This window comes from Ambystoma mexicanum, chromosome 2q (assembly GCF_040938575.1).
Source record: "Ambystoma mexicanum isolate Mex_15411 chromosome 2q, UKY_AmexF1_1, whole genome shotgun sequence".
Taxonomy (NCBI): Eukaryota; Metazoa; Chordata; class Amphibia; order Caudata; family Ambystomatidae; genus Ambystoma; species Ambystoma mexicanum.
Window position 1 is genome coordinate 903145424 of NC_090924.1, and position 27104 is coordinate 903172527.

Sequence of the window (27104 nt, forward strand, 5' to 3'; positions counted from 1 at the left end):
AAGTGAGTAATTCAAATGAAGTTCTGATGCCCATACTATTCTTTTTCATTTCATTTGGGTGACAGGTATCTCCTCCCCTTTTGCCGCTGCCATCTGTATGCCACTCCTGCAGATGGCTTTTACTCCCGACACCTGCTGCTTCGTGTTAATCAGTGGAGCACCATTACGATCTTATGGGACGATCGCCAATGGGCCACATGCCCTTACGCAGTACTAGTGGCTAGGAGCAACATATCGACCTTTCAGCTGGACTAGTGCCTACCTAATGGGACGGCCCTGCAGTTCTAGGCGCTTCCATGTTGCCTTTTTGAACGTGAATGTAGCCCCTGTGTACCATGAAGGAACAGGGCGTCACACAAGAAGACGCTGGTCATTTATTGCGGATGCAGCCCACAATAATGAAATATATTTTGGAGTTCATGACCTAATGGCTGTATGGGCTTGGTGATTTTGTTGTGCATTAAATTTCTATTATGATATTAACCGTGTAGCGTTATTCTTTGCAAGTAATGTAGCATATTCCTATTTGTGGAGCGATGTAATGTGAGAAGATCTGCATTGGGTTCCGGCTTCTGAGTATAGTTGCGTGGTACTGTACTGGGCGCGTTTGCCTACGAAGCCCAGTGAGGTCAGGGATAGGGGCTGCCATTATGACTGTTTTAATGATGTCATGCTCAGGGGCGGGGGATTAGCTTTTGTGTAACAGATGCCGGTCAGCCAGGTGGATTGGTGGAATGATGTGATTATCAGAATATGGCTGGTCACAGGTGCCTGTGTTTGCGTGCGTTTCTTGGAGGGAGACTGAGGTCATGTCCATTGGAATAGCTTCTGTATTCGTGCCATCTGTGCCCTGCAGCTCCCATTGGCCCCTCTTGAGATGGGCCTGGCTGCTCAGTCACTCTGCCAACTTGTGTGGTACATGCTTATGCTGATGGTTGGTTTGTTTACTGGCAAGAGTACAGGGCTGGTGCAGTCTCCCTCAGGATACTGCTTTGAATGTTGCCTTACACTGGTGTCAAGCGATGGGGGTCTGTTGTTGTTTTGTCTCATATTTCAGTTCATATTGCTGTACTTGAACCTTCACATGCCTGTGCTGCATCAGTACGGCAATGGTGACATGGCAAATATGGATGGCCACTCACAAGGCACTTGGAGCCCCTACATTCATTTGTTCGTTGGCATGCATGGGTGACTTGTAAATTTCACTGGTTGCATTGTGTGACTTCATTGCACCTACGAGGAGTTGTGCAATGTGGCCAGGGAGTGGTGTACAGGCACTCAGTAGGGCCATTTACGGTTGGTTCGAGTTGCCGTACTTCTCACCATGGCGGAATGGTACTTTCCGCCATGCTTGATGGCGTTAGGTAAATGTCCGCTAGGGTCAGAATTCGCGTACCTTTGCGCCATGGTGGTAATTACGGTTTTGCATGGCGCGCGTGCGCGTACTTGGTGCAGTTAGTGTTGGCGTTCACTACGGTGTCGCTAATGGCATCGTACTTTACGGTGACGGGTCATAATCGCACCGAGCGCTATTCGATGGCGGTATTGCATTTCCGCCATCGTTTTTCGATTTACGCCAGGGTCGTAATGAGGGCCATGGTGTTTTCTACTACAGTCATGGCTAATTCTGCTTCATTTACTATGAGTGGCTCTACAAGTGGTTCTTGGTTTCCAGTAACAGAAGGTTGACTGCCCTCAGGAGTGTCTTCATTTAGTTGTCCTTGAATTTATTCCTCTTGTTGGCGTTCATTGTCCAACGAGGTTTTGTACTGTTTCAAATTGATATTTGTTATACTGCTTTCATTTGCATTGAAAGCATCATCATAGGAGTCATGGGTGTCCAATAAATCTTCTTTTCTCCATGGTTTAAAAAGTTGGAGTAGGCACATGTAGTGGAGTTCTCTATGTTGAGGAGTTTTAAATGATAGCTTCATATGATTAATCAGGCTGGGTTTGGTAAGTATAACAAGGCTGGCTTCACAAGTGTTTACTATGTATTTACCTTTTTTCCCACCTGGTTTAATATTATTCTTGTATGAGAAATGTTGGGCTATGTGGTATAGACACATGTACAGTACTCCTGTTTGGGTAGTATGTGACATTTGTTTTTCAAAATGTCCTGGCTGTTGGGATCGTTTTAGGCTATTGTTTCTATGTCTTGGTATGATTAGAGTACTCTTTTTCTGGATGCAGCAGGACCAATATTAGGGACAATTCTCCAGAATGGCTAATTTCTCTTACCTCAGCAGCTTTGCTGGATTTCTAGGATTTATTTTGTTCACCTGGTAAGAGTGTGAGCCTTTTCTTTCCACTCTTACATGTATTTTGCTGTGTGTGTTTAACATGTTTGTGTTCATAGACTGAGGAGCCTCACCTACTCCATAGGCATCATCTTTTTACTGTGTGTTACACATCATCTTCAGTGCAGTGACACAGGGTTGTCTTTTCGACTTCCCATCTCAGACTCCATTTTCTGGGACTGACTACTGTCTCCCAGAACCTGTAAAGTTGCCATTGACTTTAGTAGTCTTTTTAAATCCACAGACCCAGTATAAACTATCTTACATAGAGTACTGGAAAGGGTTACTAGTTATCCCTTTTTGTCTGTTTCTGATGGAACATAGTTTCATTCCCTTTTCATTAAGATTTGGCTGGTGGCAGTGGTAACTACCCTATTTTTCCTACTGCAGTTATTTTAAATAGCCTTGCTATTCTTTTAGGCTATCTTGGTAGCCTCGAACTTAAACCCGCTGGACCATATTTACTTTTATACTGTTCCAGCTGGGTTTATTAAGCATTTCTTTTTGTAAAAGTCTTTCTCATGTTTTACTCTGCGTGCTAAACCACGTTTGGTTACTTTGTTTACCGGCCTTTCGCGTGCTTCTGCACAGAAGCCCTCCTTAGGCGCCTGTATGTCTCAGGGGGACAGGATGTGAGGGAGGGGTTTGAGACTCCCTGCACAGGGTCTCATTGGAGACCCATGTCACACTCTGGTATGATTGGCTGTGGTGACTGTCCAGGCGGGACAGCCACCCTGCTGTGTGATTGACAGCCAGGCTGGGTGAATGGGGGAAAACTGCATAAAAAGCAGGTCTCTGGGAATGAGAAGGCAGAGTCGCCACTGGATAGAGAAAACCGAAGAGAAGCTGACAGAGGAGGACCTCCACCATGACTGAACCTCCCGGTGAAGCCCTGCTGCGGGTCTGAATCTCCAAACTTTGACGACAGGGAAGATTTGCAAGGAATCTTCTCCCCTTGAGCTGATGGGAACAACCAGTTTGCCAAACTGCAAGCCAGGCCTCCCTCCTCTGGTCGAATTTGCTGTGCACAGCTACAGTGAACCGTATAGCCAAGAAGGTCAGACTCTGCTTGGGTTTTAAGGAGCACACCTTTTATTCGTCGCTTTGCTCCACTGCTGGTTTCTTCCCTGGGCAGTGCAGGACCCTCCAGTCTTCCTCCTTCTTGTCAGTCTGACAGTCGCTTTAGGAACCGTGAGCCTGAAGTACCTGCTAGGAATGTCTGCCTCAGCTACAGCACTCTTCTGCTGTAAAGGTACTGTGCTAACCTGGTTGTTCGTTTCATCCAGCCGCGGTGAAAGTGTGTAAAATCTTTCGCCAATCCGAGGGCTTGTCCTTCTCTATTCTTTAAAGTAACTTTTTCGTCTGACCAACTTCGTTCTGAACTCTTGGGAAAGACTTAACCGCGAAGTACCCTGAACTGTGTGATCCTCTGCAAAGACTTTGGTCCATTGACTTTGGCCCTGGCCTCTTGATTTGATTTCCTCACTGTAGTTCCTTTTTCTAGATTGCCCTGCTTACTTACCTGTTGGTGCTGCTCAACTTCTGTCTTTGTCTTTCCCTCCCTTTTGAATTACTGGAGTGCCATTTTGTTCACACTTCATTTTGAGCCTAACCTGTCCAGAATCTATTGGGTGTGGTGTAGTGTATTAGGATCGTGATTTTTCAACTGCTTGATAATAGTGAAATGTTTAATAACTGATCTGTAAATAAATGTATATTCTTTTACTCAGAAACCTTGAGTCAGTGTTTGTTTGAATCATAGTAATTGCTGTCCTTTGTGTAACTATTGATACTACTCACTTTACTCTGGAGATAGGTATAGCTGCTCAGCCATCGCTACCACTTTACTGTGTAGTACAGGCTTGTACCAAAGGTGAATTTGTACTGTCACTTGTAGTACTAATTGTGTGTGGTGTTCCCAAAGGGTACTGCATATAATTCTGCCTAACAACCAAGGCTTAGCCAGACTATGTTTTCAGATATTCCATATAAGACTGTACCTGTTAAAGGATCTGCAGCTTCATAGCACCCACATTCTCTATGGGAGAGAATTTTTATGCCAAAGCTGTATAACTTTCTTGACAGTTTTTTGGCAGATAATATGTAATCTCAGAGGTCTTTCAGCTCTGTTTTCTCAGCTTTGGTTAGGTAGGCTGTGAAATATCATGCAACAGCAATGGAATAGTCTGCAATGTACTGTACATCTACGTTTGCATTCCACAAGAGGGCAATGGCCCTCATCACAAGTCAGGCGGTGGACCATGGTGCTGTTACCGCCCCATTCCAAGGTGAGTGGGGCGGTAATTCCCCATTCACCATTTGCCCTTCCCCATTCCCATTTTTGCCCCATAGGGCATAATGGGGATGGGGAAGGCGCTAATTACGGTGCCGTAATTAGCACCAAGGTCGCTTAGCGCCTTGGACTTTAACGCCTGCAAAAAGCAGGCGTTAAAGTGTGAATCAGGCATTAAGGGTTAACGGCGCGGACGGCGCCGTTAAACCCTTAACGCCTGACTTGTAATGAGGGCCAATGATTGCATTGTAATCATTGATGTACTTTGACGCTTCGCTTCTTTTAATGCTCTATGTGTTCATAGGCGATTTGCCTTTCACACTGTGTCTAACAGAAGACACAAAGTTGTTTACTTGTCCTTTTGCTGAAACTGGTCTAGGGAAACCAAAGTAGCATTTGGTGTAGTACTTGCCTTCGTTTTTATATCTGTCTCAACAATATTTGCCACATTTATGTCTTTGAAACCACAAAATGCGTGCATGTAGCTCACCATGTGTGCTTTCTGAAGCGATGTTGCAAGTTACATATTTGTAAATGAACTACAAAACAGTGGCATCACTGTCCTGACCAAATTTAGGAGCATCTTTTATCCACAAAAGCATGTGGATGTGTGGTGGTGCTCCTCTGGATTGATATTGTTTTCTCCAAAAGAAGTGTTGCACTTATCTGAGGGGAGGATTTTCTTTATTACAGATGAAGTGCAGCATGACAATAAAGCAGTGGTGGAAGTACCTTGACACATTTACAGGGTCAAGAGAGCAGAGTTCTCCTGATGTTTCTATGTCTATCCCTGCTTTGTTTTCATGTGCTCTGCGTAGGAAGTCATGCAAGTCTTCCCATGCATACTCTGCACAACTAAAAGTGACAAACCATTTAGGTGGGCCAAGGTTGCGTAGCATACACCGTACATCTGCGTGACATTGGAATCAGTATTTGTTTGTACCATGCATGTTTGCCAAGAGATTTGTGATATTTGACTGCAAAACTTCATCTTTGTCTTGTACCTTTTGAAGTAGTTGCGTGCTTAAAAAAAAATTAACCTGTTTTCAATGTGTGTGCAACTCTGTAACATAGAGTTGCTAGTTCACTTTCAAACAAGAGGTGGAATATGTATTCAATGTTTTGTCTACCTGGGGTCTTCATAATACATTCGTAAAGAGCCGTATTCAGATGCTGTTATTTGTGTGCATCTTACATCATATCTTCCCCCTTTTCCAGCAGGAAAGAGTAGAGGAAAGGCTTGTGCTTCTACACTTTTTTTCCCATATGCTGATTGGAGATCCTTTGGCTTGCCGCATTTGATATGTTTCTAGTGCATCGTCTATTCTGTCTTTGAAGTGCAGTGGATGAATTGTATACTGGTCTAAAATATTGGATGCTGTAACAGGATCTACAGGTTCAAATTGGCCAGTTGATGTGGAATTCTGAATTATTTTGGTGGTTTCTCGCAGGTTTTCTTCAATGTTTATTTCTTTGTAGTATTCGTCGTTCTCTTTAAGATATTGTAGGGCTTCTCTGACTTTGTTTAAGTCAACTAGTTGTTGCTGCATTTGTCTGTCTTTTGTAGGTACATCATTCACTAGGATAATCAAAGATTGATCTATTGGTCATTGCACTCACTCCCAGAGTGCCTATATTTTCTTGAAGATCTAATGGCAAATAAACTACTTTGCCACAAATGCCTTTTAGTAATTCAGAAGGCGGCAACTTGGCTGTTGTAGGTTGAAGGTGTATTATAGCTTGAACTGGGTGTACTGTTTGGATTATAATGCTCTCATACAAATTAAGCTGTTGGAGTTGTTTTGGAAGTTGGAATATTTCCAAGTTATTAGCGATAGCCTGTGAAGGCATTTGGTTATTAGCAAGCTTTGTAGTGCAATATGTGCAAAGTGAAGATGGGTTAGTAATTTCATATTTGTTTTTTGCTAGAAGGCAGAGAGCTAATTGGAACCATTGGGATTCCTCATTGTCTTCTACTTGGTACGCTATAGCTACAGTTTTGGTGCTCTTTGTATAAAAAGTTCTGTGACAACACACACATACTTGGTTTGGTCCTTCAGCAGATGTGCTTTTAAACTTTGCTATTTCTTTTTTGTACGTGTGCATTAGAAGTTTGGCATCTGTGAGGTTGTTGCTACTCTTCTCTAAAGTTACTGGATTTTCTAAGTGCTCTTCACTTCCAAACTATTTGCTTTGGATGTGGACTATTTCTTCCAGGTGTTCTTTGGCTGTGCCATGTAGGAGGATGTGATTTAAATGCTCCAGTTCTAAAGCAGGACTTTTTGCATAGTACAATCTCTGGACTAGATTCCATATAGTGGGATGGTGTGTCGCTATCATTTTGATGTGGCAGGTGCTTCTGAAACCGGGCCCGGAAATGCAGGCTAATGAATGTCCTCGCAGACCTGTGTATTTGCGCACTGGACAGAAGTCTATGGTTTGCAACATTTTCATTCTCATTTTCTCTTTCGCTTTTACATCGTGATTGAGAAATTGCTGTAAAGATTTGAAGGATTGTTTTCGTACTTTACACATTGAGGTGCAGGGCCATTTGTAGACGGGACAGCTTGGTTCGCTGGAATGGAGAGTTGAATGTGAGTTTGTTGGGGAAATTCTTTCAATGAGCGTTTCTTCTGCCACAATGTTGTTGTCTACCATGTCATACTCTCGGCCACTGCTATGTATGGCAATTGGGGTTTTCTGCTCTTGTTTGTATGCCTCTTCATTGAAATATAGCTCTGTGCTGGTTGTGTGAATCCACTCACCTGCACAGAAGTTTGCAAAGGTATCTATGTTGATATTGTGCATGTTGTGAAGTACTTTTTGTAGTTTACTAAATATTGATGTTAGTGGTTTCATTCTGTTTAAAATGAATATAAACATTTTCTTTTGAGGAGCATTGCACTGTCAATGAGAGCTTCCAGGATCAGTTTTCTGCTGAAAGTTTTAAGGGTTGAGCGTGATTTCTCTGCTGTTTTTGTAAGGTTCTGAAGGACTCTACGGTGGAAAGATTATTTATAAAATAAATGTTTTGGAATGCTTACCTGTGGCTATGTTAACATTGGTAGATGCAGTGCTAGCGCTATTGTTAGTTGTATTCTTCTTAATACATTTCTTTTTATTTTTACATTTTGGAAGAGGGACCACACTTCTATTACCCTGCTAGCTGCTTTAGCTTTGTTCAATGAGTGTATGGACTGTTTTGTTTGAACATTTCATACAAACTCTGTCAGAGGTGGATGACTATTTTGCATGCTTTTAGTTTTATCTGCTATATTTTTGCATTGTTTTCTACAGAGTTGCTTTTTGATAAGCATTCTCTTTCGTCTGTTGGAGAAAAAAGGAAAGTGTGGGTTTCAAAGTTATGCAATGTATTTGTGTGAACTGTGCATGAGTGTCTGAATATCAGGGTAGGCATAAATAGAGAGGTGTGTGATTGTGCAATGGGCTGTTACTTCTGGTTGGGAAGGTTCTCCTAGTAGCTGTGTGTGTTGATGTGTGAAAGGCTTGTTTCAGTGTGCATGACAGTGTATTGTGCATGACTAAGTAAGGACATTACAATGTTGTCACAAAACTAGTGGGTGATAAAGTACTGGTGTTGAGATGAGAATACAAGGCGTGGACCTGCTGAGTTGCAATGAGTAAGAGTGAAGCAAATGCTAATGGGTTGGATTGAATTTTGTTAGGCTACTATACAACAACAATGCACTGAACGAGTAACAGGAAGAATACTACTACAGTACTGCACTTACTTTGTTGGATGTAAAGAGTAGGTTTCCTCTGGGTTTTATCTGCCAGTAGAGACGTTTCTGTCTTTCAGGAGGCTGTTCTTCACTGCAATTGCAAAAGAAGGAAATTAGTGGGTATGTGTGTTAATGGCACAATAATTGTAAACACTGCTGTTGTTGCAGACAGGTAGCTTCCCAGTGTCACTAGCATATTACAGGCCATGTTGGTCTGGAAAGTCAAGTGTTGGAAAATGTTAGTCTGTATGTGTGTACAGTTGTACAGCACTGTATAGGAGTGGGAACTTGGGAGCATCAACATCATTGGTATGGGGCCGGTGGTGCTGTGATAAGTATGTTTTCCAAGTCTGTGAGTTGTTGTTGCACTATTTGCATTGGAAATGGAGTAGAGCAAGTCCTAGTAGGGTGAGAAAAAGGCAGAAGCCTAGAAAGATGTATGGATTAGAAAGCAGAATGTTAGTGTGTGGAATTTTATTAACTTTCCCACACATAGGTGCTTGCTACATGAGTGCCATTGCAGTATGTTGAAGGAATCCTTTTCTGTTCCTTTCATTTATTTATCAAAATGTACAGATAGCACTGTTGCCAATGTACTCATGCATTTATTTAATTTCCTTCAAATGGTGCTGAAATGAGTAGTTGTAAGCGTAGTGCATTTTGTTAATTTTTCAATCCATGTAATTGCCATGCTTTGGCAACATACATGCCGTTTTCATTTTCTGTGTGCATTCTGGGCATTTTACAGCAGGTGTGTTAGTGGGAGAAGTGGTTGTAAAAGTGACAGAAGGAAAGAAGAAAATAACAGTTTGCACATTGGAATGGGTGATATGGGCAAGCATGCATGTCGTGGTAATATATTGAAGTTTCACATAGGATCTGCCACTTGAACATGTTGTGCAAATAGTCCCAATGTGGTTTTCTTTTTTGTTAACAAAAAAAAATCACAGAGGGTACTGCTAAAATTGAAATAGGTGGTGTGCAACTGTTATGCAAGTGGGCATTAAAAGAAAACTTTGCAAGCACACAGCATGGTAAGTAACTGCCACTTTATGTCAGAAGATGGGACAAATGAGAGCATGATTATCGAGTAGGTTATGCAGGATAAGTGGCAGGCACACTGTTCATATGCTTTTGTAAAAGAGTTGAAATGTACTCTACAAAATATATGCATACCTGTAGTTTGTATTGAAGAATGCAGATGTGGATGAATCTGGAAGCAGACATCTTGGAGAGTTTTACAGTACTTTTTGATGGAGGTGGAATAACAGGAGACCTGGACTCTGAGTGTTCAACAGTACATCTAAATCGTTGAACTGTGATGACAGAGTTAGATTATAGAGTTCTTGGATGTGATTGGTGGATGGATGTGTAACTGCTTAACAGTAGCTAATAAGGGAGTGCTGCAAAGAGTGAAGTGGAAAGGCAAGAAGGGCTGCCCCTATGCTATGGGGTCTGCAGACACTGCAGTAGTCCGCAGACAAGGCGTGCCACATCTGGGGCTTCTCAGCATGCTTGGCATGAACATGGGATATGGGGGATTAGCTAATCAGGTGTTCAGGTTGTGCTTTGATGTATTCTCGTCGCCAAATGATGTATTTTCATATGGAGTGGTAACAACTTAGGCAGGACACACACAGGAACCACTCCAGAGCCAGGCTTGTAGAAAAAGGTAAGCTTCTTTAATGTTACAGCTGAAAGAAAAGGAAAGTAAAAGTAAGACAAGCGATCAGGTAATGTGCTTCTACCTCCACTGGCTCTCTCCCTGCCTCTCCCTAACCATCAATCCTGGAACCCTCATACTCTCTCGATTCAAGGCCTCACTAAAACACTCCAAGCTCCACAGCTCTCATACACATACACACAGCTCACCTAGCCAGATGTACGCTAGGCACTAGAGCAGAGTTAGGCGCTAGGCTACAACACATCTCCCTCCTTAAAAGAAAAGAAAGAGAAAACTATCCATGTGCATATTAAGGAAATTACCACATTGAGGAACAATACTCCTTATTGCCTGGTCTGCCCCCAGGACCTCGGGGGTGCCTACCCCCAAGCACCACCTGCTCTCTCTGAGCAAATACTTCACTATCAAACGAAAACCATCTGTACAAAAACCTTGCTCCTTCTATAAGGGCCTGCCACACCCAAACCCTGGATCTGCCACGTCCCGGCACAACCTCGCCCCAGTATAGGACACCCCAGTAGCCGTAAAGCAAGCAACCACACCACATCCATTTCCTTAATGTTATTCTAACTGATCAAACACAACACATGGAGATCAACCTAGATGTCTCAAATATTCAGAACCCTACACGTAAAACACCAGCACCAACCTTCCGCTACCAACAGCACACACCACCCCTCTCCAAACTCAGAAAAGATAAGAAAAAGTATAGGAAACCCACTTAAATACAAAGATCACAAAAACACAATGCAGCCACAAAAGGTGTGGTGCATAAGGAATGCACAGACACTACCGTGCAAAAACTATACACAAGCACAACCAAGATGTAGTGCTTGCTGAATGCTTCAGATAATGAACATTTTAATAATTATATAACTCCTCAAATAACTTGCCAGTGTACTGGTTCACCTAGTCACCCCATGATTTCAACCTAACTTAACAACTTAAACCATGCACTGGCATACTGTGTGCCCAACTCACTACAATGCATATCAACTCTGCCTGCTCAGAAACTATGTTTCAACTGTACACATGCACTGCCTGGCACCACAGACCTCAACTAAGAATGACACTATTTCCAAAACTACCACGGAGACAGATATGGTCACCTACAACACACCTTTCCAAGTGTATGGGTCCATCATACCCCACTACATACTTCAAGCTTTGCTTGATCAGTCTCTGATTCTAAATATCAGGCCTCTTGCCTTAGTGTCTCATAAATAACTCTTAGGGTTCAACTCATCAGAACACTACTCCTCTAAGTGTTCAAACCTCTTTATTTTTTTTTTAATTTTTTTTTTAATTTCATTTAAACCTCTTTATCATTAAGGGTTTCTCATAGGTTTTCTTTTCACGGCACCACACCTGGCCAGGGTGTGCGCCACCCCTTATCAATCATGCATGCTACATCTCACTTAGGTAATCACATTACGTATGTCCCTACATACTTCATTTGCATTCACACTTGCAACCTCAACACGTGCTCGTGCTACCTCTCACACGCACGCTTTACAACATGTATGTCACCACATACTTCACTCGCATTCACATAACATAAACTCTACATTAGGCAATTATCATTATACTTGCACTCATGCATTCACCCATGTCCACTCATAAATATGTATTCAAGGTATGATCAACACTAACAGACATGGTGTTGATCAGGCTCCATTCCGAAAGTGCGTGCAAATTTAATATTACATTTAAAACATCCCAATAATTCATTTGAGAACGTTCTTACTTAAAACATATCTGTGCAATTGCATTTCAAAACAAACTCTGTGGACAATTCACTTTTAAAATGAACAATTTTCATCATTATCATCATTTAAGAAAAACATTTCATCCAATATCAAAACCCTGCGCATGATCATCTGAGAGGATCTATTAAAATGTGTGCATTTTTTTCATTTCAATAATACTTCCACTGCATTTAATATCATAACTAGTCAGCACACACCGCACTCATACTCCATGTAAATCATTATGACACTGACCCTCAGTCACCTAAATCAATGTTATCACTCATGTAATATGCTTCAAAATTAAAATCTGGAACCCTTGTTCATTTTGCATACTCAGCACAGACACAAAATCAAACTTGCATTTAAACTACAAAATACTGTCATCAACTTGTTTAATTAAGTACTTCGATGGCCGTTCCCTAAATAACATGTGTATTCTGAATTCTCCATTATTACAGCCTGCCTTTAGAGCGGCATTGAACATTTCAAAAATAAATCATCTTAACCTCTCAGTCAGAGTATATGCAGAGTACTGTGGAGTGGCCGCACATCTTGGAGTTGATCGTGTGGATGTGCACTGGTATGGAGTAGGAAGCATGAAGTGGGTGGACTTGCTTCCCCTTTGTACCACTTTGGTGAGGCGCCATCATCCAGCCATTATTATTCTTAATTGTGGAGGGAACAGTTTAGGCCATGTTACCAGAATCTCACTGCAGTTTGCGATGAAGGAGTGTGATGCTGGAAATGCATTGGAGGGACAGGGCCTCCCTGTTCTAGTCTTGTAGTCCTTTTTCATTTGTGTTCTGTATTGTTTTCTGCCCAGGATTTCATGTGGGACTCCTGGCAGTGCAGCTCTTCCTGTTTTTGGTTTCGTCTACAGACCCATGGGATACCCCTATGGCACCAATGGGTGGGGCTAAAACCCTGTGCCCCTAGTGAATGTTTTTGGGCACCTCTGTGTGGCCCACAGAACAGGTTATGGGCTGGTGGCAGCTCAATGCTGAAGTTGACAGGTGCTCAGAGTATCCTCCATTTCGGGATACCCAGGTCCTGCCATTGGAATCATTTGATTCCTGATAGGAAACAAGATGGCCCCTGTGGCCTCTTCCTTTCTATTGCCTGTTATTGTTTTCCCAAAGACCTGGGAAGCCCTGACTCTGTCCCTTCCCCCTGACTGGCTGTGGGGTGGAAGTTCCATATATGGTATTGTAGAGAAGTCCAGGCCAGATTGGCTGGAGCCTGCCCAGTGACTGTATGTTATGGGTACACCCCGTGGGTGGGACCTGGGTGAATGGAGTGTGTGACCAATATGCACTTCTTGTTGCAGATGTCTGGTTTCTAGTATGAAACAAATGACTGAGACAGCCCTGCCAGAAACTGGTATGAATGCAGTGTGTAGTGTTGAATGGCTGGGTACTTGCTCCAATACACAATCCCTGTTGTGAGCGTCTGAGAGGGAGGAGAATGGCCTGAATGCACTCTATGCCTGATTGGCTGACTGACTACTGAATTCCCTTCTGAGTGATTGGTTGCCTGAGTGTGACCCAGCAGAATAAATGGGAGATCAACTAGTATATCTGGGGGCCTCTCTCTACTAGAAATAATTCAGAAGCTGAAGTTGAAACTGACATCGAAACTGACGCTTGAATCTCGAAGCCGAGCCCGAAGAAGAAGGTTGACTGCTGTTACCTTCACCGCAATCTGAAAGCCGCCGTGCCGTCGAGACTGATCCAAGAGAGAAACTGGTTAGGCGCCCTCTTCCTGAGCTCTGAGGGACCATCGAGCACCGCTAACCTTCGCCGAAGCTCCCTGGAAGTCAGACCCTCGACAGGCTGCCGACCAGAGACGGGGACCGCCGAGGAGAATGAAGAGAAGCAACGGACATTCCGTCTACCGTCAATGACCAAGGTTCACAGGTTTGATATAACCGCTGGAGGCACGTCAAAGCCGTGTTGCCCAGAAGCTGGGACTGCTTGATGACATGCCATCGACGACCGGAGCCGCAACGCTCCTTTGCCTAAGACTTTTGATTCACGGATGAGCTCTTCTGCACCACCGCCCGCCTTATCGCGCCGGAGAAGGCCAGGCCGTCGATGCGCTGAGGAGCATCCGCCGATGCATTTCCCGCCACCCAAAGACCATAGAGACGCTGGACGACTCGACACCCTTGCTGGGCCACAGTTCTTCAAAAACTCTTTACGGTCCTGAACTATTGACATTGTGCAACGCTCACCTGGTATCCACGGGGACGTCACTCAGCCTGTTCTGACCTCTTACGACCTCGAAGCCTTCCCTGGGGTCTACTCGACTGGAAACTGGGCCTTGTTTTCTTGGAAAGTGTGCTCTCCGTACTGCCTTCAGCGCAGGGGAACGTTGATTGATGCGGGCTCGTTGCTGCCTAGTTACTTCACTGGCAAGAGTCCGACAGGTAAGTATAATGAGTCTTTTGAACAGTTTTCTAACTTCGTTCCTTTCGTTCCTTAGATGATGGCCGGCGTCCGGGGATGGCGACGTGCTGCTGAGATGAGTAGCGCTGAAGGGGAGTGAGAGCGCGATGTGCAATGCGACCCTTTCGTATTTGTATTGAACTGAGTTCTTTTTCTGTGTCTTTTAGGTGCCGCAACGTTTTCAGCGTGGATGCCGGTTATGAAAAAGAAATGCAGTGAGTAAGCGCGGTATTCGGCACCTCTAGATGTTTGCACGCTAACCTGGCATGTCTTTTCCCTCTTGCAGATGGATGAGAAGTTCCGGAGACAGAGTTCCCCCAGAGTGGCTAGGATTCAGGTAAGCGTTTGAAGCTCGTACAGTCTTTAAAAATAAGCGAAGATTTGCTAAATGCTTACTAATGCCTTTTTTCTGTTCTTTTCCCTTTTCCTTAGGAAACGGCGTGCCGAGATGGGAATGACTAGAATGCTTACTAATGCTTTTTTCGGTTCTTTTCCCTTTTTCCTTAGGAAAATGCGTGCCGGGATGGGAATGACTCCGCCGAAGATTCCCGAGAACAGAAGAAGCGATGAATGATGGGCAGAAGCGCAGCAAGGTAAGGCTGTTCCTAACGGTGTTCTTGTTCTTGCAGGAGCTGAGTGCAGAAGAAAGATGCAGGCCTACTGCAGACCGATCCGAACACTGTGAGTGTCACGCTGCAGGTGCAGAAAACACAAAGCATGTTTCTCAGCCTGGGCGTGGCTTAAATAGTCCCTGGGTATCGCAAGTGTCTCTGGGCTGAACCACACCCAAAAGACTGGACTGCACATGCAGTTCTGGGAACCAAAATATGTGGGGACATCCATCTTGTCCCCATCAATGCACTACAAGTCCAATCCCCAATGTTATCTTATGGGAGTGAGTGATTCTGGTGCCACAAGCGCGTAGTCTGACTCCAAGTGGGTCTTTGGAGGGATGGAGAGGCCCTTGAGGGCCAAGTAGGTGATCATGGCCTGGGTCCAGCCTGACATCTTGGAGGGCTGGGGACATGAGGGGCAGGAATCATGACAGCACTCCCCCTCAAGGCCCCTCTCAAGGTGGCTCTTCTGTCTGATCCTGGTTTGTTTGGATGGTTTTGATGAAATCGTCTAAGCAAGCGAGGTGCATGGATGTACTCACAAGGCTCCCATGTCCTGTCTTGTGGACCATACCCCTTCCAGTCTACTAAGTAGTATAATTTGGATCTGCAGTACTTTGAATCCAAGATGTCCTTGACTTTGAATTCTGGCTCCCCGGCGACTACTACTGGCTGCGGTGGCGTTGCTACCCGGGTCCCAGGTTGAACAGGTTTAAGGAGAGACACGTGGAACACAGGATGATTCTGCCTGTTTGACGGCAAAGCTAGTCTGACCGCCACAGGATTTATCACAGAGGTGACGGTGAATGGACCCAGGTATCTTGGACGGAAAGTAAAGCTTCGGGTTCCTTTAATGGACACATGTTTAGACGCCAGCCAGACTTTGTCTCCCACTTGGTAGTTGGGGGCCTTTGCTCGGTGTTGATCAGCAAACTTCTTTTGGCGATTCTTAGCTTGAAGTAGGTGTTCAGCTGCCCTTTTAAAGGTTTGAGAAATGGTCGTGTGCAAGGTTTTGACTGCAGGCATTTCCAGGGTTGTAGGAACGTCCAACTCAGAAGTACGTGGGTGCCTGCCATACATGGTATAAAAGGGTGTCTGCCTAGTGCTGGTGTGTAGGGAATTATTATAAGCATATTCAGCTATACATAATAGGTCAAACCAGCTTGGTGTAACATGCAACGCAGATATTGCTCGAGCGTCTGATTTGTCCTCTCAGTTTGACCATCCGTTTGGGGATGGTGACTGGTGGATAGCCGGATGTCGATCTGGGACATAAAGTAGCATTTTCTCCAGAAGTTAGATACGAATTGAGTACCTCGGTCTGAGACTAAAACTGAAGGAAACCCGTGGAGCCGTACGATGCCTTCAAGAAATACCTCTGCTAGAGTGGAAGCATTTGGCAGCCCCTTACGAGGAATGAAATGTGCCATTTTGAAAATAGGCCCACGACCACAAGAATAGTGTCAAACCCTTGACTGGGTGGGTGGTAAGTCAGTAATAAAATCGAGGGACGTGTGCCAGGGTACTGGTGGGATTTCCAATGGTTGTAATAGCCCAGCCGGTTTCTGCTTGGATGACTTGTTTTGAGCACACACTCCACAAGATAGGATGAATTGGATAATGTCTTTATGCCACGTGGGCCACCAATAATTTCGTTTTACCTTGGCTAGGGTTTTAGCGATTCCAGGGTGGCCCTCGATCAAGGAATCATGATAACCGGACATGACTTGTTCTCGTAGTTCTTGGTTTGGTAAGTAGGGCAACTGATCTTTTTTCATGTAATGTTCTCCTTGTGCACTCCATGCTTGTAATTGCTCCGGACTCATCAGGTTTTAGATTTCTTCATGTAATTCTTTCTGAGTTATGGTTGCTGTGATTCCTAGGAGCTTGTCACTCGGGATGATTGCTATTGGGTCAGGGGTCTGATACTCTTGCTCTTCCTCCCCATGCGGGAAAGGGCATCAGCCTTCCCGTTTTTCACCCCTGGTCGAAATGTAATCACATAGTCATATTCAGCAAAAAAAAGAGCCCAACGTAGTTGTCGTGAGGATTGGGCCTTTGCCGTTTTTAGGTACTGGAGGTTCCGGTGGTCAGTTATTACGGTGATTGTGTGTCTGGCACCCAAGAGGTAGTGCCGCCATGCCTTAAAGGCTGACTTAATTGCCAGGAGTTCTTTGTCTGTGATAGCGTAATTGAGTTCAGGGGGTGTGAATTTACGTGACCAGAAGGCAACAGGGTGTAACTGGCCCGTTTCGGGGTCCTTTTGTGAGAGGACAGCTCCCATAGCCATGCTGGAGCTGTCCGTTTCTACCAGGTATGGGAGAAGAGGGCGAGGGTGGTGTAAGATTGGGGCAGATGTGAATCTTGCTTTGAGTTCCTGGAAAGCTTCCTCGGCTTCTGTTGTCCACTGGAACTTTCTGTTGCTTTTCCTTAGCAATGACGTGATGGGATGCACGATTTGCGAAAATCCTGGGATGAACCGGCGGTAGAAGTTTGCAAAACCCAGCATACTTTGAACCCCCTTGAATGAATTTGGGGATGGCCAGTTCAGGATAGCATCTACCTTGTATACATCCATTCGGATTCCATTTGGGCTGAGAATAAAGCCCAGGAATTTCACCTCGGAGACGTGGAATGAGCACTTTTCGAGCTTGGCGTAGACCTGGTGTTGACAGAGTTTCTCCAATACGGATCGGACGTGTTTAACGTGGTCCTGCTTTGATGCGGAATATACTAGAATATCATCGATGTACACTAGAGCACAGACATCAATCAATTCCCGTAGGACATCGTTCATGAAGTATTGAAATGCTGCAGGTGCGTTGCAAAGGCCAAAGGGCATTACTTGATATTCGTACAAGCCGTATTTGGTGCGAAAAGCGGTTTTCCATTCGTCCCCCTGTTTTACGCGAACAAGGTGATATGCCCCCTTCAGGTCTAGTTTTGTGTAGATTTGGGCATCTTTGACTTACTCAAGCAATTCAGGGATCAGTGGCAGGGGGTAGCGTTTTTTTTACGGTAATCTGGTTCAGTGCGCGATAGTCGATGCACGTTCTCAAGTCCCCCTCCTTTTTCGGTACGAAGAATAGAGGACTGGCTGCTAGAGACTTCAAGGGACGGATGAACCCGTTGGCCAGGTATTGGTCAAGATAGGCCTTCAGGTGCTGATTTTCTGGTTCCGTGAGTGCGTAAATTCGCCCACAAGGGATTTGTGCGCCAGGTATCAGGTCGATTTGGCAATCGTATGGTCTATGCGGTGGCAGGGTATTAGCCTGTTCTTTCTGAAAGTCCTGGTATTCACTTGGTAGGGTGCCGATTGCCACAGCCGCAAGCGTGGAGGTTCTGGTGTCTATTGGTTGTTTCTCTTGGTGATAACATGTGTGGGCGCAAGTCTCGGGAAAGGCCAATTCTTTTGCTCGCCAATCGATTCGAGGATTGTGAGCTACCAACCATGGCATTTCCAAAAACAACCGGAACTGTGGTGCCTTAATGATGTCGAAAACGATAGATTCTTGGTGTCCATCTTGGCACAGAAGGGTTAAAGCTGCAGTGGATTGGGATACTGGACCAGAAGCTATTTCCGTGCCGTCGACAGTGGTAACAGTGTCGGTGGTTGATTTAGGGCGTAACGGAAGCCCCATCTTTGCCACAAGATCCTGTCGATGTAATTCCCAACGGCTCCACTGTCAATGTACGCTCTTAATGCGTGCATCCGAGATGGTGGTTGGTGATTGATCAAGATCACATATAGTGCAAAATGGGAGGTCTGTAGTTACTTTCTTTGCTCGACAAGTGGACCCCTACACTTGCCGGGCTGGGTTGTTTTCTGATTCCTTGATGGTATCTTCCTTGTCCGTGGCCCCTACCGTCCTCCTCGGTGGCTTCACAGGGCACTCTTTAAGGAAATGACCTGACCTTCCACAGTACAGACATAACTGCTGCTCTCTCCTTTTATCCCTTTCTGCTTTAGTCAAGGGGGATCTGACCCCCCCTGATTTGCATTGGTTCTCCTGAACCTTCCGTTGTTCGGGCAATATTGTCCTTTGAACGCACATACATAGGGTGAGGGTCCGGTCTGGTTCGATCTGTTCTTCGTTCCTGCAACCTATGATCCAGTTGAACAACAAGGTCAATGAATTCTGAGCAGTCTTTCGGGGGGTTCACTACTTGTGCGAGAACATCCTTGAGCTCCCCCCGCAACCCCTGATGAAATAACATGGTTCTCTTCTCCACTGGCCATTCTGCTTCAACTACAAGTCTATTGAACGTGGCTTTGTATGTTACTTGGTCTTGATTCCCTTGGCGTAGGGACAGAAGTTCGTTGTCTAATGCCTGCCCATGAGTACGACGGGTGAACAGCTTTTACATCTCCTGCTGAAAGCCCCTGAAGTCATGCAGCAAAGGATCGTCTTGGGCCACAAAGGGTACAGACCAGTCCGCGGCGCTACCACTCAGGTAGGATAGCACAAAAGCGACCCGTGATTGGTCATTCGGAAAGGCCCCTGGCCTACAAAGGAAGTGCAGGCAGCACTGGTTCATGAACGTTGCAAACCTCTTGGAATCCCCCGTAAATCGTTCGGGTGGTGCCAAGGGAACTGCCCCAGGAAGGGTTATCTGAACGGGATTGGCTGATTGCGCTGGCATCGAGGGCTACTTCCCGGCAATGGTGCATGCCCTGCTTGTGACTGGAGAAGTTGCCGTCTTAAATCATCAGTGCGTTCTTTGGTTACTATCAGCTCTCTCCTCATGGTGTTGGTCTCCTGCCTGGCTGCATGTACTTCGGAACGTAGCTGCCCCAACATGTGGGCTAACTGGTCGGTTTTTGACGTTTCCATGACGCCCAGGTGGATTTTGATGTAAGGCTTTGCATTCTGTAACGCTCACCTGGTATCCACGGGGACGTCACTCAGCCTGTTCTGACCTCTTACGACCTCAAACCCTTCCCTGGAGTCTACTCGACTGGAGACTGGGCCTGAAGCACTCTCCGGAGGCGTTGGGGCATGGTTGCAGCCCTCCCGGGGCTAAGGTCCCTCGGGTCCGGCTTCGCCCTCTGCGCTTATGTGGTGACTGGTGGTAATATGTGATGCTGCTTGGGACTGCTCCTGTTGATTAGTTTTGGCGAGCACTCTGCCCTGCTGCTTCTGGCAGGGGCGCTTGTATGATCTGGACCAAGTTCCTTCACTGGTCCCTTGCACGTGGTAGTCCAGTCCTGCTGCGACTAAGCCACTATACTTCAGGTAAGTGTTCCTGTTTGCCTTTGTCTTTCCTGGTCTGTTTTGTTGCATTTTAAAGTTTGTTGTTTTGTATTGCTGTCCGTTCCACTTTTCATATTTATTTTTATTTTTATTTGCACTTATTTTATTTATATAGCGCACCAGGCCCAAGGGCATCCGGGCACATCACTTAGGTTTACAAGCATAATAAAAATAAATACAACAGAGTGCACAAAACAGTGAGGGAATACAAGTGGTGCAATAAAAAGGATAATAAGGATAATATACAAGTTCTATACATATTAACAATCATGGTAAGGCGGCTAGCAAATTGGCGCTAGTGTTGTAGATCAGGGTGACAGTGGGCGCTAAGAATCAGTGTGGTCTTGGGCTGAAAGCCAGGCTTTGGCTTTGCTCTTGAAGGCCAGGAAGGACGGTTCCGCTCTGAGTGGATTAGGTAACGAGTTCCATAGTTTCACAGCCAAGACTGGGAAGCTTCTCCCACCTGATCTCTGGAGGTTGTATCGTGGGATGGAGAGGTAGTTGGTTTGGGCACTTCTGAGTGGTCTTGATGTGGTGTGTAAAGAAATTCTACTGGCCAAATAACTGGGTGCTTGGCTAGTGAGGCTTTTGTGTGTTAGTGATAGCACTTTGAGTGAGATTCTTTGGGAAACTGAGAGCCAACAGAGACTCCGTCTAGAGTCAGAGATGTGAAGGTTCCTGGGGATGTTTAGTGCCGCTCTAATGGCATTATTTTGTATGACTTGTAGTTTGGTAATGTTGCATTGGTTAGTGCCGAGATAGAGGGCATTGCAGTAGTCAATCTTAGACAGGACCAAGGTCCTGGCTAAAGTGGTGCAATTGGCTGGTGATAGGAATGGTCGGCATGCTGTAATGAGCTTGCAGGTCTATGATACAGCAGAAGAAACAGCGTTAATTTGTCTAGACAGTGAAAGGGTGGAGTCGATATAGATGCCAAGCGTTTTTGTGTCATTGGCCACTTTCATGGTATTACCGTCAATTGTGAAGGATTTGAAGGACGGGTCTAGCTTACTGAGTCTTTGGTGATAGCCTAAGATGAGAAGGTCCGTCTTTTCATCGTTCAAGCACAGTTCATGCTGAGCCATCCAGGCCTGGATGACTAGGTAAATGGAATTAATGGCTAGGTTGTCAGTTTTGTGGTCACCTATGATAGGGATGAGTATCTGGGTGTCATTAGCCTAATTGGTGTATGTGACACCCAGATAGTCCAAAATGTCAAAGAGTGGTTTCGTAAACACATTGTAAAGTGTCGGTGGAAACACACGATCATTGTGGAACCCCGCAGGTGACTGGCGCGGGATCGGCGGTGGCAGAAGGGGAGAAGTCTCTCATGGATCTATTTTCCAGAAAGGAGGTGATCCAAGCCGTGGCTTTGTCCGAGAAGTGGACGGCGGTTTTAAGGTGACGGCAGAGGATTTGGTGATTTAAAAAGTCGAAGGCTGCAGAGAGATCTAAAAGGAGTAATAGGGCTAATTTGCCCTTATATTTTAGGTCTTCAATCTGAGTTTTAAGATCTAAGAGGGCAGTTTCCGTACCATACCTAGGGCGGACACCTGATTGTTTCAGTCCCAAGAGATTATTAGTTTCCAGATACTCTTGGATCTGCAGGTATGCAGCACGATCAAGAATTTTTAAAAGGAAAGGGACCATGGTGATGGGCCTACAGTAAGTGGGTATGTTAGCATTCAAAATAGGTTTTTAAGGAGAGGAATGACCCAGGCATCCTTTAGGTTGTTAGGGACCATCCCAGAGCTGAATGAGGAATTTATGAGTGTGGTAATGAATGGTCCTAGATTGTGCGAGAACCTCCTTAATAATGGAGGCGGGACATAGGTCACCCTGGCAATTAGAGGGTTTGAGATTGTTGATAACATGCTCAACTTCAATAGTGGATAATGGTGAAAAGTTGAATGTTTTCAGGGAAACAGGATTATTGTTGGTGTTGACCTGAGGGATTTTATGCTGCAGACTAGTCTGCAGGCTGTTTTGTTTGTCATTGATTTTAGTTTTGAGAGTGGAGATTTTGCCGAGGAGGGCCTTTTGAATGTTAGTACACCAGGTACTGTCTTTGGAGCGGGTATCGGGGGGGAGTGGCAGGAGACTCTAGTTCCTTTAAGATTCTGAATAGCTCCTTGGTGTTTGATTGCGCTAGTTCAATGCGTTTGTTATACACATCTCTTTTGGCCTGGAGTATGGCCTCTTTGTAATTTAGAGTAGCTAGAGCAATGCTAGCTTTGTTTGTTTCCGTTGGGTTGCTTTTCCAGCGTGATTCAAGGCTCCTTTTTTCTTTAAGAAGGGTTCTTAGCTGTGGCGTAAACCACAAGTTAAGGTGGGCCCGAGGTTTAGGTTTTCTGAGTTTGGTAGGTCGAGGGCTTTCAGCATGGTCTGATTGTACGTGTCTACCAGGACAGTAGGGAATAGGGTCAGAGCATGAGAGGGAGAGATCGTTGAGAGGAGGGAGGATGAGTGGGAGTAATTTAGCACAAGTTATGTTACGCTTGTTTCTTGTGGCAGGTGCAATTTCAGGGTAGTGTGTACGATTTTAATAGGGATACTGAAGGTGATGAGGTGGTGGTCTGTACATGCACATGGTTGGTTGGATACAATGTTAGTGTCACAGTTTAAGTTGGCTATCCAGTCAAGAATTTTGATCTGTTGTGTGAAACCTAAATTAAGTAAAAGGTTATTGATGTCGTGGGCTGAGGCATCATTAGGGTCTTGGTAACCTAGGTTGAAGTCGCCAAGTACGATGATTTGGGACTTAGTCTTGTTGTTATCGGCAATGATGTAGGAAAGATCTTCAGCAAACGTGGATAATGGACCAGGGGGTCTGTAGATGAGGTGTAGTGTAATGGACTGATTAGGGGTGGTGGCTAGCTTTACAGTGAGTAGTTCAGCTGAGCTGATTTGGAGAGCAGTGGAGAGGCGAAGGCTGATGGTATTTTTGTGTATAAAGGTGATGCCACCTCCTTTGGATTGACCAGTATTACGGTCACTTCTAATAATGGTATAACCTTCAGGTATCGCTAAGGATAGGAGTGGGCCTGAAGCTTCATGGAGCCAGGTTTCAGTAATGGCTATGAAATCAAGGTTGTGAGTTGTGATAAGATCAGCCACATCTAGTGCGTGTGCTGTAAGTGATCTGGTATTAATCAGTGCGGCCTTGAGACATGCTGTTGGTGTATGGGGTTGGGTACACGCATCAGGATTAGCGACCACTATGGGTGTGGGTAGGTGATGGGAGGCTGTTAGCTCTGGATAAGATCGTTTGATCTGCTGGTTACTGTTAGTGTGGCGATGGGAAGCATGATGGAATCTAGATCCTAGTCTGAGATTCCTCAAGGGCCCAGTGCAAGGGTGGTTGGGAGTAGGTTTGGAGGCAAAATGTTCAAGCCATAGGGAAGGGGAGTTGAGGTAGGGGTTGATGGGAAGAGCAGCAGTGGCGGTAGCCAGAGTGAGGTTTTGCTACCAAGTGAGACATAAGGTGCCACTGAGGCAGGACGCGTGTGTGGTAGGATGCATGATAGTTAAGAGTTGTGTCACGCAGGAGAGCGAGGGGTGCGCATGTAGGCAGGTCAGTGACGAGGCTTCAAGTGGGGTGTTACTACAGAATAGGAGAGGTCCTAGTAGTGCTAAGTAATCAAGGGTAAGGCACAAGGGGCGGTAGGTGCAAGCAGTGGGGATGCGCTGATCAACCATAGTAACAAGTGTGACAAGGGTTAAGGTTGCCAGAGTAGCGTGTGCAGTCGGTTGGTGGGCAATACTGTATTTATAGGTTAACCAGACCGGCAATCTAGGCAGATAGACAAGTTAACAGTGGCACAGGATAGCCTATTATAGCAAGGGAGAGAGGACAGATGAGCATAGTTGCGTGGGCAGTAATGTAATTAGGTGGGGATGAGAGGCTAAAGTGCAAATGGTGGCAGGTGGATAGCCATGGGCCTCAGGCGTTCAAGCAGGGTGGAGCGAAATGGATCAATAGATGGGCAGTGCTCACACTCGCAAGCAGTACGTTAGCAGTAGCTGAGCAATGGGCTAAATCACAGGCAGTACATTAGCAGTAGCTGAGCAGTGGGTACAATCACAGGCAGTACATTAGCAGTCGCTGAGCAGTGGGCACAATCACGGGCAGTACATTAGCACTAGCTGAGCAATGGGCAAAATCACAGGCAGTACATTAGCAGTAGCTGAGCAATGGGCACAATCACAGGCAGTACATTAGCAGTCGCTGAGCAGTGGCCACAATCACAGGAAGTATATCAGCAGTCACTGAGCAATGGGCACAATCACAGGCAGTACATTAGCAGTCGCTGAGCAGTGGGCACAATCACAGGCAGTACGTTGATAATAGCTGAGCAATGGGTACAATCACAAGGCAGTACGTTAACAGAAGGGCATGAGAGAGTCCATGATATGGGCAAAGCAAATCAGATGTGATAGATAAATAAAATAGCAGGTACCCAACGTTGTGAGTATGGAAGGTTATCCGCAATGCCGTAGTACATGAGGCAGCATAGGTTGATAGTCTAGAAGTAACAGGATCAAATCTAATCATGGGCTGCTGTGCCTAATGGTGCATACAGGGAGCAGACTCTGTGTGCAAGATGGGATTGGGCATGCGTACACAACACGTAGATGTAAATAGAGGAGGTGCATAACAACTGTGGGGGTACACACATGCGGTTGCTTTAGCAGTAAGCACAGTTGCATTAACTAGTAAAGTTCTGGGTGAAACGAATAATCAGAGTTTACAGTCTGTAGAGTGTCTTACTGTAGCGGGGCCGTAGTGATGGATCAGCGTCGCAGTACATTCCGTCAGGAACGGCATGCAGGAGTCATATGTTCATGGGGGTACTGGTGGGGGAGGCGTCGGGTATAGTATCTGGGTGAGCGGCGAGGACGGCTGCAGACAGGCGCAGACAGGCTGGACCCTTACTCTGCGGCCTTTCCTGTGCCAGCTCTCGCTTTCCGGTGGGGCTGTAGCACGGAAGGAGGTTACTGGGGCCAATCAAGAGGGATGTCGTTGAGCAGGTTGCCTAGCAACTGCTGGGCATGGTTGTGGCAGCCATTTTGCATATGCTGCAGGCTCCACGCGGCTTGGTGTGCTCAATATGGCTTTTAAGCCAAAATAAACAGAAATACAAGCAGATGTGGATCAGATGGGCACTGATGCAGGCAGGGGGTGTGACCTGAGCGGGTGAGAAGATTGCCGGCGGGGAAATGGAACTCCTGTTCCTCGATACCGCATAGTCCTCGGTGCAGCGGAGCTGGGGAGAAAGGGCTCCAGCCCTTCTCGTTCCGTAGCAGCTGACTAGTGGGGACAGGTGCAGACAGGCTGGACCCTTACTCTGCGGCCCTTCCTGTGCCGGCTCTCGCCTTCCGATGGGGCTGTAGCACGGAAGGAGGTTACAGGGGCCAATCAAGAGGGATATCGTTGAGCGGGTTGCCTAGCAACTGCTGGGCGTCGTTGTGGCAGCCATTTTGCATACGCTGCAGGCTCCACGCGGCTCGGTGTGCTCGGTAAGGCTTTTAAGCCAAAATAAACAGAAATACAAGTACATGTGGATCAGATGGGCACTGATGCAGGCACTGGGTGTCACCTGAGTGGGTGAGAAGATTGCCGGCGGGGAAACTGACCTCCTGTTCCTCAATCCCGTGTAGTCCTCGGTGCAGCGAGCTGGGGAGAAAGGGCTCCAGCCCTTCTCGTTCCATAGCAGCTGAGTAGTCTGATGTTTGCTTTTTTGCTTTCCTCCCTTGCAGGTGATGTTGCCGGCCTGGCAGAAGCTGCGGAGCTCGAGGCAACAGCCGGAAGGAATGAGGAACGAAGCTGCAGCAGTACAGTAGCTGGTAAATTGTTAACTAGGGGGCGCGCAGGGTTCAAATGCGGTTCGGCACTAGGACGGATGTTCTAACCATGTCTTTAGTCTTCTTCACAGGGTCCGAGTTCATGGATGCGGAGCGTGGTGCTGCAGGGTCGGGATCAAGATCACTGGATGTCAGGAGATGAGTCTGCAGATGACGCGATGAAGCACTGGTTTCCTGGAGGTGAGTATGCAGGAGAACGCCTGGTTTCAAGGGTAAGTAAACTGGTCCAAGCAGCGGTGAGCATCACGTTGCACACGAGTGTACAGTAACGCGAAGCACCGGTCTTAAGGATGGAGCAGCTTATATAGCTGAGCTTCTGACGCCGCCCCCTTCATGTTCAGCCTGCCTGCCACGCCCTGCCACACCCGATGAGTCAGCACATGAAGACCAGGCCTAGTGAGCCACACCCGATGAGTCAGCACATGAGGATGTTCTCTGGAACAAAGGCTTTCAGCTCCTGGAAAGTTCTTGTAAATTAAAAGCACTCCTGCACTGAAATAAAGTAAAAGCACTCCTGCACTGAAATAAAGTGTTCCTGCTCACATCTCTATATGAGCTTGGCGCCAAAGGCGCCAGGACTGAGTCCAGCCAGGGCCCCTGTGTTTATAGGTCCCAAAGGGACATAAGTGACATAAGTGACTCAAGTGACCCATTGCCCCCATCACTAGATGGTGTGGTTTTTGTGTTCTGGGTCCTGTGGCCATGACAGCACTCCCCCTCAAGGCCCCTCTCATGGGTGGTTTCCCCCTGGCCCTGGTTTATTGGGGTTATTGTGGTGGAACTGCCTGATTAATCGTGGAGCGTGGACATGCTCACTGGGTTCCCAGGTCCGATCTTGGGGTCCATAACCTTTCCAGTCTATAAGGTAGTATAACTTGGACCGGACCATCTTAGAGTCTAGGATCCTTGTAATTTTGTATTCTGGTTCTCCTTCAACTATTTCGGGATCCGGTGGAGTATCGATCCACGTACCTGGTCTCAATAGTTTTAGGAGGGAGACATGATACACGGGGTGGATCCGCATGTGGGCCGGTAATTATAATTTCATGGTCACAGAGTTGATCACAGCCTTGATAGTGTAGGGTCCCAGATATCTGGGACGAACACCTGTGGTTCTTTCAGGGGGATGTTTTTGGATGCTAACCAAACCTT